We start from the raw sequence: 12,589 nt of genomic DNA on the forward strand, positions 1-12,589 counted from the left end.
CCTTTGAAAAGCATGGTAACTTGGAAATTAACTAAATGCATTTTATGTTATGAGATCATAAATGTCTTTGAATGCCAGGAGTGAAATGTTATCATTAGATGTAATATATTTGTGGCCACAGAGATCACAGCTGGGTACACTGTTGATTACTTTTCTTCCTCCGGTAGTAGACATAGAGCTTCTCAACACAATGGAAGCTGCTCAGTAATAATGAAACTACCAGTTCACACCACATTGATTTATTCATGTCTTATGACTCAACTACATAGTGTCTTCATCAATAAGATCCTCTCTTCAAGTCCTGAAGGTAACTAAGAACAATATCAATAGCCTGTAATGCTTGTGACGAAGGCATTGTATCAGACCTAACCAACTAACACTAGAAACATTACCAATAGGTTACAGAACCTTTCTGTTCCACTATCCTTCTTTCGCCTTTCATGCCACCACTTCCCTATAAATGTGTCTCAATGGCCCTGTTACTAGTTCTGTCTTCTTTCAGTACTCCAGTTTAACACTCATATCTCAAGAATCAAAGCTAATACCAACATTCATGAGAGAATGTGTGATACATATTTTTCTGAGAAACTATTAGAAATAGATGGACTCAAGGAGTGGGTGATTCAGTTCTCCCATGATATGGCCCATGGAAGTCTAATCCTAATACAGTAGATGGTCCTATACACAATACAGCCTTTGGTGGGTTTATTTAAAACAAAGACCACATGAAGTGAAAGTTGACTCGAAAAAATAAAACTGGAAAATGTGAAGAAAATGAAGAAAGGGGATGAGTTTGTTTTTTAAAATGCATTATAAACACCTATGAACTTTTAAATAATATTTTAAGGCAATCCATTTAAGTGTCAGGTTGAAAAAAAATTGAACTTGTGACAATAATTATCATTGTCTTGACTGAGTTTAGACTTACCTAAGGGCTGCACCTGCAGATGCTCCATCATGATGTTGTTTCCATAGTGCTTTAACTAAGGAGCGAAGACACATTCTTCACAAGAATGAGAACTGTACCATCCCATGGAAAATGATCATGAACTGAACAAAAAGGAAAGATGAGAAAATTAGCTGGAAATTACAAGGAAAGATGATGACTTTTTAAGTTTTGTGTTGCTATTAAGACATGCAATCATCATTCCTATTTAATAAACTATTCATCTATGTCTAAAAAATGATTTAAAAAACAAAGCTGATAGTACCAGCCTTTTATATCAGATTATGAACACTTGAAAGATGTGTAACATTTGTCCTAGTCAGTTTTTATGGTTAACTTAAAACAATCAAGAATTATCTCGTAAGAGGTTGCAACTGAATAATTACCCAGATAACATTTGCCTGTGTACATGTCTGTGGTTAATTGTCTTAATTGTTGATGATGTGGGAAAGCCCAGCCCACAATTGGTGGTGACATTCTGGGTAGGCAGTGCTGTGCTATATTAGAAAGCTAGTTGAGCATGATCCAGAGGGAGTAAGCCAATAACAGCTTTCTTTCCTGATTTCTACTTCAAGTTTCTGCCCTACTTGAGTCCCTGACTTGACTTTCCTCAATAATGGATTGTGACCTAGAAGTACAAGATTAAGTACATCCTTTCTTCCTCAAGTTGCTTTGGTCATGGTGTTTATGACAGCAACAGAAAACGAAGTAGGACACATTATATCATAAAGGGACTTGGACTGTTCCAGAGATGAACCCAGATTTTGAGCCAATTATTAAAAGTAGAGAAGAGTGGAATCACCAGGCTTATAAAGATTTAATGATATATCTATAATTTACATTCAGTAATCAACAATACTCTACTTTGAAATTATATCTTGCTGAGTTAGCCCACTTACCCAGAGGCAAATTAGATATGCAGAATCAGAGGTATGCACATAGAGTATGACTTATAGAGCCCAAGATGTGACTGATAAAGACTTTCCCCACTACATTATTTATTCCTATTTCATCATTGGAAACTTTTTTTCATGAGTGTTCTGAGCTATAAAAATACAGTGGTAGACACAATGTCCAATAGCTCTATCTTCACTAAATTTATGGTCAATTAAAAACAAACAGGAAGTCAACATTTAATAACTGCAGATCAGGGTAAGTATAAGGGAAAGGGAGAATTGAGCAGATTTGCAATGGCTTCTGGGGAGAAGAAGAGATTATATAGCTTGTATCTTCCTAATACAAAATTAGAATAGGTAGTCAAAAAAGTAACTGGAAAGATACATCAATGGATAAAATACCTGTTGTACAAGCATGAAGACCTGAGTCTTGATTTCCAGGACCCACATTAACTACAGACATGGCTGTATGAATCTGCATCACCAATACTGATGTGGAACTAGATGAATCCTGGGGACTCAATGGCCAGCTAGCCTAACTAACATGGTAAACTCCAGTTTCAGGAAGATACCCTGTCTCAAGTGAAAATACAGTGGTTCCCTGGAGAGTGGGGAATAAGGAAGATATACTATTTTAACATCTGGCATCCACTTGTATACACAGAGCTAAGTATACCTACATATACATGTGTATATGAATGTATTTCCTCCCAAACACACAGTCAAATAAATTATAGTTTTAAAAATTTAAAATAGTCAAAACAGTCTGAAGAGAATGTCAAACCAATTGAATCAATAGTAATGAATGTTTAGTTAAAACAATTGGTGTCAGCAACAATAGGACAGAAACAGAGGTTCTAAAGAGAGGCCTCAACACATAATATTAGACATCATTTACAGAAAAGATGAGCTGGATTGGATGCAGTCTCTAGTCATAGGCAAGAGTTTTATCAAGGAAGTTATTTTCTAGTAGGTTAGGTCTTAGGTAGGCACATACATTTTCTGGAAATAGCCATTAAATATGTGTTGTTGGAACTGTTATGGTAGAGCTTGTACTCTGGCAACTTCAATAAATTAAACTTAGCCACTCCCTCTTAATAGCCTAATAAAACAAACAAGTTATAGTCAGAAGAAAAAGAAAATGTATTCAGTATGCTGACATTGTTAAAGAAACAAAGAGGTCCTGATGGGAGATGTCATTCTGTATATATGTTTCTTATACTGGTTTAATGAATAAAGTACTATTGGCCAATATGAAAGCAAGATAGGTGGGACTAGGGGACAAGGAGGGAAGAGGAAGGAGTAAGAGGAGTCAGCATGGAGAGCCTGGGGAGACCAGACGCCTGCCCCACTCCCCGGTAGGTGAAACCAAGTGGAAATACATAAAAATGGGTTAATACTTAAGACAGAGCTAGCCAATAAGAAACAAGTAACTGTCCAACAGCATTATATCAAATACAGAGTCTCGATGTGTTAATTGGGGCAGGCACGGTGGTGGGACAAGACCAGCAGCGGGCGGAAAAACCTTACTCCTTACAAGGTCCAGTGAACCATCAGGTCCATCTCCAGGAGTCCTGAAATGAGTACAAGTTTAAACAGAAAGCAAGAGGCAGATACAACTGAGGTTTCTTGATCAAGGTATGGTTCTGTCTATCATCGTTGGGATCTACTGTCTTCTGTAAGGTAGTACAGCAAGTTATCACAACTATTTAAATCTCTCCCTTGGAGACATGTTATCCTCGATGGCACAAGGGTTTAGCCTTTTCCTTCTACCAGCATGAAAATCCTGGGAAGTCTCAACTTGGAGACTGAAGGCCAAAGTTTGTGTCATAGGTGTTTCTTTAAGGTATTTTCAATCCTTCCAGAATGGTTACAATCAAAGAATGACTGAAAAAGTGAAAGGGTGTTTAGAGTTAGACTTCTTCAATTTGATGCACCACAATAGTACTGTATTCTTAAGAATGAGCCTATGGGGGACAGTCTCATTCAAACTACCACAATTATGAAGCATATTGAGTTGTATAAAATCAGGATCCAATTGGTCAGCATTATTAAACTGCATTATGTACTAAATTAATTTCCAAGTACAGAGTTTGGGCAAATACAATATAATTCAAAGTTCCCCCCTTCATGCCAATGAATCATCTGAACATTCTATAAAGATCTGATAAGTCTAGTATACTTTACTACATGAATAAATTTAGGGGGAATAAAGCAAGATGAAGAGTTAGCCGGGACCTGATCAAATGGCCTTGAAATTCTATTTGAAATATTTTATTTTATTGTAAAATAACACATACCAACATACTAAATTATTATCCCAAAGGAACAGGCAAGCACATTCATGTATATGTGTGCTTTATGATAGTTACAGTAGAAATGGAACAGAGCTTTTTAAGTCAGAAGACAAGAATTTTATCCAAGACTTCAAGAAGTCTTATTGTATAGTTATGGAGCTACATATACATCTACTCAAATAAAATGAGGTCATGGTTTCATCTACATCCTATAAACCATTTCCATTTTCACTGTATGCAACATGCATCTGATCAAAGTCACAACTACAAATAAAAATTCATGAAAAACTGCGGAGTATGCAATTATACACATGGTTTCTCCAACCTTCTCAACCACATAGCTCTCCAGCTCTCACCAGGAGGTTCTAAGTTAAAAGAGTCATAGTTGTCATCTTTTCTGTCATGACTCAGTGGAAAAAATAATAACTCTACTAATAGTAGGCTGGGCAGAAATTAGCAGAGAAACAGATGTAGGTTTTACCAATCTCTTCAAAGGATGAATTAGAACTAATACTTGTTCTCAATGACAGAGAGAATTACTTATGACTGATGAAGAATTTCTAAGGGTCTCTGAGATAATAACAGATAAAATACACCACCCTCAAGGTCTCTTATATTTATCATCTGTCTTAGCGTTTCTATTGCAGTGAAGAGACACCATAACTACATCAACTTTTATAAAGGGAAATTTTAATTGGGGCTGGCTTACAGTTGCAGGTATTTAGTCCATTATCATCATGGGGGGCGGGAGGGATGACACATGGCAGCATGCAGGAAGACATGGTGCTGTAGAGGTAGCTCTATATCTTGATCCACAGTTAACAGTCAAGCATAGCTTGAGCATAGGAGATCTGAAATCCCACCACCACATCGACACACTTTCTCCAACAAGCCCATACCTACTACAACAAAGCCATACCTCCTAATAGTGCCAATTCCGACGGGGACCATTTTCTTTCAAACTACCACATCCTCCTATCGTGAAAGCATAGTTTGCCTGTAAGTACATATATATATATATATATATATATATATGTATATATATATATATAGCTTTCCTAGCTAGAATGGCCACAGAGCCCTGAGGACACATAAGCCAGCAGCCTGGATAAAGTTTGTCTCTCATATAATGAAGAATATTTTGGTGTTTGGGCCACATTACCAAACTATCTATCCTAAGGCATTAAAGATTTAAATGTATCTGGTGTCAGGAATTAAATATCTAAGCCACATATAAAGAACAATATGTAAAATCAAGTGAAGATACTGTATAAAATAATCACATGTCTCCTTATATTTTTACTTCCTCTAACAAATCTTTCATTCTAGTCTTTTTAACCTGGACAGACTTTAATAAGCAGTAAATGAAATCCTCATTTCTGTCTGTGGTGCCTGCTTTTCTCCTTCTTCCCAAATTTTCAAAATCCTCTCCATCAATTTATATCTGACTCCATAACTCTTTTTTCCCTAAAAGAAGTTCTCTATTACTTTGCTCTGGAGTAAAGTTATAACCTTCTTTGAATTTCTCTTAAACTTTAGTTTATAGATCAGGAGGAAATCCTAAGATGATATAACAATATATGTTTAAAAAACCATAAATAAGTATTCAGAACATAAGCTGTCAAATGAAAGCAACAGTTTCCTAAAGTTTCCCATTAAACATATGGCTTCTGGCTCAGTTGTTATGCCTGTAGTAAGTACTTGTGAACATATAAGGCATATATGGATAAAATGTGTGGGCGAAAACCTTAAGCTAATGAGGAGTTTGTAACCTGATATTTTCTGCAAATTATAAAATTGTTAACTTTGTGAGATTTTTCTACATAGGGCGTTTCAGTATAGTATTGAATGATAGAAATCAAAAGGAGAGGATATGACTGCTCCAAGGCATGGTAGAGAAAAAAACTTATTGTTGATATGTTGGAGAGCATAGCCAGTGGCAGGGACTTCTGGGAGAGTCTAGGGTGGACATGACCAGGCTGAGCTGGGCCATGTGAGGAGATGGGAAAGGGGAAGGCCAGACCAAGACTAAGGGTAAAGAATAGATGAAAAAGACCAGGCAACAAACATGGTTGGATTATTGAGGGAAGGGCAGCTGGTGGAAGGGCAGCCCAGCCCCTGGGCTAGAGAAGTTTACAGCAGGGAGCAGCTATACCAGCCATATCCTGGAACAGGTAGGGACTAAGAATGCAGGGTAACCCTGGAAGCCACAGTTCACTTTGAGATATTAAATAGGCACCTTAGCCACCTGTATCAGGTTTGAGACCTAGCAAGTACAAAGCATACCAGTGTTTATTCTTACATACTGGCTAACAGTGAGCCAGATTCTTGGTCTGTGCTCTGTTCTGCCCAGCCATATTTAGTGTTACCCAGGTAAGGACTGAGTATACTATACCAAGTGAAGAATGCCTTAGATTCTGTGTATATGTCTGACTGAACTGCTGATGGGAAAGAGAATTATTGGCCTTAAAATTTGTTAGGTCTAAAGGAAATTCCTCAGAAAATTTATCAATTCCATTGACTCATGTACAAAATCAGGAGTCTGTGTGTCCTTGAAAAAGATCAGTCATCTGCTTAGGGCAAATCAATAATAGTTTTCTTATGTCTGTGACTGATACTGATTTTCTTTAGGATATAGTAGGAGATAGAGTGATGAGACTGTAACAGTCTATGGGGATGAAAATGATCCTTTCCAAAACTTAAACTCATAGATAAGTACATCTTCCCCATTGGCAGTAGTGAATGTGCAGATGATTGACAAAAGGCTAATAATCCTGTTGTTGTGTCAAATGATATCAACACACAATAGCTATAATAAAAGCCCATCCACCAGCCTTCATCTAGCATATACCATAAGGAAAAAGAACTGATAGGGATAATGTTACTGAATACAATTATTTTACATATACCAGTGGATGGCCACTACATAACCCAAGATCTATGGAGTGGTCACTTACTTTTCAAAATTCAATGTCTTCAGGCTAAGTGAAACAGACAGGGTTAGAAGTTGATGTTTGTTTTTAAACAAAGTTTCCTAAAATATGTATTTTCAGCTTGTGAAAGAGGATATTAGGAGTGTGTGGGCCAGAACAGGAAAATGATAACACAGAATGTGTTCTATAGCCCAAGGCAATGAGCTTTTATTGGAATGAGTTGTGTACCAGCCTCAGGCAGAAAGAAGCAGTGAGAGGATGCTTCTTGGGAATTGGGGGATTTCTTTTGCCTTCTCAGAGGCCAATTAAACAAGGAATGAGGAATCCATGCACAGAAACCAGTCGGTAAACTCCCTAAAGCACAGATTCAAGCCAATCAAATTCTACTAGCATATAAGGGCACTGCATCCCTACTTTATATTGGGTTTAAATCAATTACCTCTTAATAGTCTGGGCCACTAAAAAAAAAAAAAAAACTAATAGTGATGAGGGGGTAATTGCTTCTGACCTCTTATCATATCATCTGACTTCCAATTGCTTTATTTCAAGTACCTAATATACACTGCATTTGTACTATAGCCCTGCACACAGATGACACATTATTGCTATAAGTGAGAAATGTCACATATAATTCAAGCTTTAGAGAAAGCACAGTTCTGAGTACCTTTCATGACGCATGAGTACAAGTATGAATGACAAAGTTCACTTATAGATAAACTCAGAATACAGCCTTTAGAGGCATGATGCTTGGATAGTATAACACGAGCGCTGATTGGTCTTAATAATAAAAATATGGAAACATATATTAGGGGGTGAAAGCTGAAAGATCAGAAAAATGAAGGAGCAAGCCACAGCCAAACCTTACCTTCTCAACTACTTTCCAGCCAAAGAGACTGAGGTCCTGTCTCCTCGTATCTTATCAGTTCCTCTCTCTGCCCAACCATATCACTTCCTGTCTGTCTGTAGAGATCTCCAGACCTCTATGGTTAACTAGTGGTTAGCTGTGCCCTCTGATCTTCAGGCAAGCTTTATTTATTAGAGTATTAATAAGATATCACTATAGGGTAGGTTATATTATATCTAGTAGTGTCCTTCAGACATTTCAATGGATTTGGTCTCAATTTTTGTTAAGTAATAGCAGGGCAGTAATTTCAGATCCACTGTTGTAAAGACCAGTAAGTAAACAATAAGAAGTATATGTAAGCACCAAGTTATAAATCCATTATCTCATTGGAAAGACCATAAAAAATGAAACTTGTTGATAATTTAAGTTTCAGCTTTGGAGGACACACCCCTCTCTGTCTCTCTCTCCTCTGTGTTTGTGTGTGTGTGTGTGTTTAAGAGAGAGCGAGTATATATGTTTGTGTGTGTGTGTATGTGTGTGTATGCCCATGCGTGTACATGCACGTGTGTTTGGTAGGAGTTGCAGGTGGGGGTTGCAGGTGGAGGTCAGAGAATAACTTTAGATGTCTTCCTCACATCCAGTATACCTTTCTTTGCTTTTTTAAAAATTTATTTTCTGATTATTTTAACACTTTGACTCTTTTGCATTCTCTCTCTCTCTCTCTCTCTCTCTCTCTCTCTCTCTCTCTCTCTTTCTCTCTCTCTCTCTGGTAGAAGTGCACCGCCCAGCTCCAAAGTAGATCACACAAGTCTCATTCTTTCTTGTAAATACCCAGCCTTAGCTTGGATTGTTTCTAGCCAACTTTTCTTAAATTATCGCATTTACCTTTGCCTCTGAACTTATTTCTTTTCCTTACTTCTGTAACCTTACTTCCACTCTTACTCCATGGCTGGCTGTGTGACTGGTGGCTGGGCCCTAACATCCTCCTCTCCTTGTTCTCTTGCTCCTTCTTTCTTCTTCCCAGATTTCTCCTTCTATTTACTCTTTCTGCCTGCTAGTCCCACCTATCCTTTCTCCTGCCTCACTATTGGACATTTGGCTCATCAGGTGTTTTAGACAGGCAAAGATTCACAGCTTCACAGAGTTACACAAATGCAACAGAACGAAATGCAACACATCTTTGCATCATTAAAACAATGTTGCCCAACATATATAAAATACCTTAAAATAATATTCCACAACACTGTTCCTTTGTGATATAGGATCTCTCATCAATGGCCTAGATTCTGGTACTCAGCAAATATGCTGCCTGTCTGGCTAGTAACCTCTGGGAATCCTCTTGTCTGTGCCTCTTATTCACTGTGATGACAAGTGCATGCCACCACGCATGGCGGTTTTCATGGGCAATTTGACTTAACTCAGGTCTTCCAGTATGCAAGCCAGGCACTTTCCCAGCTGAGCTTTCTCCCCAGGCTCCAGGTCTGTTGTGTTTAATCTCTGGATTCCAACTGCAGAGTAGTGTCTTATTAACTGTGGGAACTTCATTGAGGCTGTAAGTGTGAGCATTTTCTGTCTTACTTGTCAAAGGGGAATGGAAACAAATCTACCCCATAAGGTGTTTCCTCAGATTTGTTACATGACAAATATGGACTATTAATACAGTGCCTTGAAGGGAATAATTTCTAGTAAATTACCAGCCAGGACCTCCCTAAAAATCACATGGCACACACAGTGTAAGAGAAGGCAAAACCTGCTCAGATTAATAGAAATTTGGCAGAACACGCAGAAGGAAGTAGAAAACTACAATACATAATGAAGAACCACTTTCATGGAAAAGCAGGGAAACACATAGTTTTCTGATGTTGGCAAAGAGACTAAAGAAGATAGAAACTTGCTTAGAGTTTTCACTTTCACAGAGAATTTTTACAAAACTCACTCACCTTCCTCTTTCCCTTTCTATCTCTGCTCTACATTTAACCAGTCCATCTAATGATGAGACGACAAGTAAGCCACTCTACACTTCAGGGTACAGCAATTTTTTCCCCTACATAATTAGATGTCATAATATTTTAGTCAGAATTTTAAGCCATGTAATAGCTATAAGGATGATGCAAAGTATTGTATTTCAATAAAACTTTATTCATATATTAAGTTTACAGTTTTACAAACATCTGATCTTGCCCATACAGATCAGATTACTGACACAGAAAGAAAGGCTGGAGAATTAAGAGCCCCATCATTAAAACTGTTCCTATTCTCAGTTGCCTTTTCAAAGATCACATCGGCAAACACAGTCACACACTGTTAAAGTTTCAACCTCAGAATTTGGTAAAAGTACAAATTCATACCATATATACACAAAACTTACCTTTGTAGATAGAAATTATTTCCTCTTTTCAATCTCTCTATGAGGAAGGGTTTTTACAGAGAAAATCTAAAATTGAGAGGGAGATGGGAACTTTGAAAAATACTTTCCCATAACCCACTCTATGCCCTGAGCTAAATAAATAACTAAAGGAACTTGAAAGATGTGATTCAAGACTATGTCAGGATTGAAGAGAACAACATTCCAACTGCATTTATAATATTTGCTTTTTATTCAGATGCATCTACATTTAAACTTATGTGTTTTAAAATAATGTCTCATAAGATATTACATTCTTCCCTGATGATGTATTTTAGGGCTTTAAAGATACTTTCCTATTCTCCTTCATCATTCATTGTATATGGAGGATTTGGCGGGAGGAACAGGAAGAGGGAAATTATATAATTTTATGATATTCTCAAAAAAAGTAAAAAAAAATAGTAAAAAAGAAAATCTAATTCAAGACTGAAGCAAAAATAAATAAATAAACATTGGGGGCAAAGCTTTAGCCATAGAGCCAGTATCTATATTAACCTGCCCCTATTAAAGACTCAGAGAAAAAAATCTCAGGACAAAAGATGGCCTGAAAAAAACGTAAGAACCAAAGGATAAGAGAAATGCCACATTCTAGACATGACATGGTTAAAGTACACACCAACTCACACCAGCTGAGATTTACTGCATATGATGTGTACAAAGCCAAATCTATACAACTCCCATTGGGAGGGGTTCCTAAGGCATCACCCCCAACTGAGCCGCTATTGGCAATTGATGGCTGTGGAGGGAAAGTCACTTTTCTTTGGGGAAAAGGTGGGGAAGGGGCACTGGTATGTTGAACATGTCCCAGTGGATAGCCTCACATCCATAAATCAATTCACACTAATTAGGCTCAGGAAGATAATAATACAATAACAATAGTAGAAATTAAAATAAAAATATATTCACATGAAGTCTAGAGGGAGATGGATTGGTACGTCCCTGTGGGAATTGGAAAGAGGTGTGGGTGGATAAATTCAAAATACATGGTGTATATGTATGAACTTTTCAAATAATAAAATGATTAAGAAAGAAATAAAACCTTCCACAGTTGGGTTCCAGTTTTGTAAGCTCTGATCTGTTTGATTTGCCTTTTCTCCCTTGATGTAATGCCACACAAGATCCACCTGAAAGTTTAAGTAAGTGATCAGTGCACCTGTGATGGGTAAGCAATGAGTTTCCTTATTGTATAAACAGACCTGTGACATGGCATAAACCTTTGACTAGCTCTCCAACCACTAACTACCTCTTTGTATTTGACTTCTCACATAAATTTCAAGGAAATATGTTTGGGGTCCATACCTGGGTTTCTTGACTAGACATTTTGTCGTAGACTTTTACTCATTTATTTGGGCATTTTATTTAGATTTATGGTTTTTTTCCATCTGCACAAATCCATAAAACCATACAAAAGTTTCCCTGAGCCTCTCATTTGCAGGGTTTCTGTCTCCACATCTTAGCTTCTTGGCTCATGACTCTTCTTGTGTACAGCATAACACACCTCGCTCAGCTAACAGTTTCCATTCCCTAAGAGTCCTGTTATCATCCTCATTGAGTTGTGCCATTGTTTGTTTGTTTGTTTTGCAAAATAGACACAAGCCAGAGTTACCTGAGATGAGGGAAGAGTGATTGTGAAAAATGCCTCCATAAGATTGATCTACAGGTGGGTCTATGGAACATTTTCTTGATTAATGATTGATGTAGAAAGACCCCACTGATTGTGCCTAATGCCACACATTTGGACAGGTAGTCTCTGGTATGTAAGAAAGCAGACTAAGCAAGCCAAGAGAAACAAGCCAGAAATTAGAATTCCTTCCTGGGTTCTGTTTTATTTCCTGCCTTTAGTACTGTTTGGGGTTCCTTCCTTGGCTTTCTTCAAGGATGGAATAAGATGTGGAAGTTTAAGAGGAAGGAAGCTCTTCCCTCTTTAAGTTGCTTTTGGTCATGGTGTTTCATCAGAGCAATAGAATGCTAACTAAAACAGTCTGTATCCAGGGCCTCCTTAGTTGCTCTTGGTGGATGAGATAGTGTAGTGTTCTATGTTATAATTCTGGATCAAGAAATCCGTAAGAGTTTCCACCAAATATTCTAGAAGTGGGAGGTTGGCCTGGAACTTACTGTGAATTATGTAACTTATAGTGAAAGATATTTTGGAGATACAACTTATATTAGTAATATTTCAAAGGCAAAATTGAATTTGTGGTCTTAGAGAACAAGATTTGATAGTCAATTCTGATTGCACACCAACTACTAGGACAAAAGCCAGGAGGAA

At 37.5% G+C, this 12,589-nt stretch overlaps 1 pseudogene; it reads right to left on the bottom strand.

Moving 5' to 3' along the window:
• Positions 1-11,640, bottom strand: part of LOC127221802 (N-lysine methyltransferase KMT5A-like) — a 55,944-nt pseudogene extending 44,304 nt beyond the window's left edge.
• Positions 11,641-12,589: the final 949 nt, after the last annotated feature.

The sequence above is a fragment of the Phodopus roborovskii genome, unplaced genomic scaffold (genome assembly GCF_943737965.1).
Source record: "Phodopus roborovskii unplaced genomic scaffold, PHOROB, whole genome shotgun sequence".
NCBI classification, from domain to species: domain Eukaryota; kingdom Metazoa; phylum Chordata; class Mammalia; order Rodentia; family Cricetidae; genus Phodopus; species Phodopus roborovskii.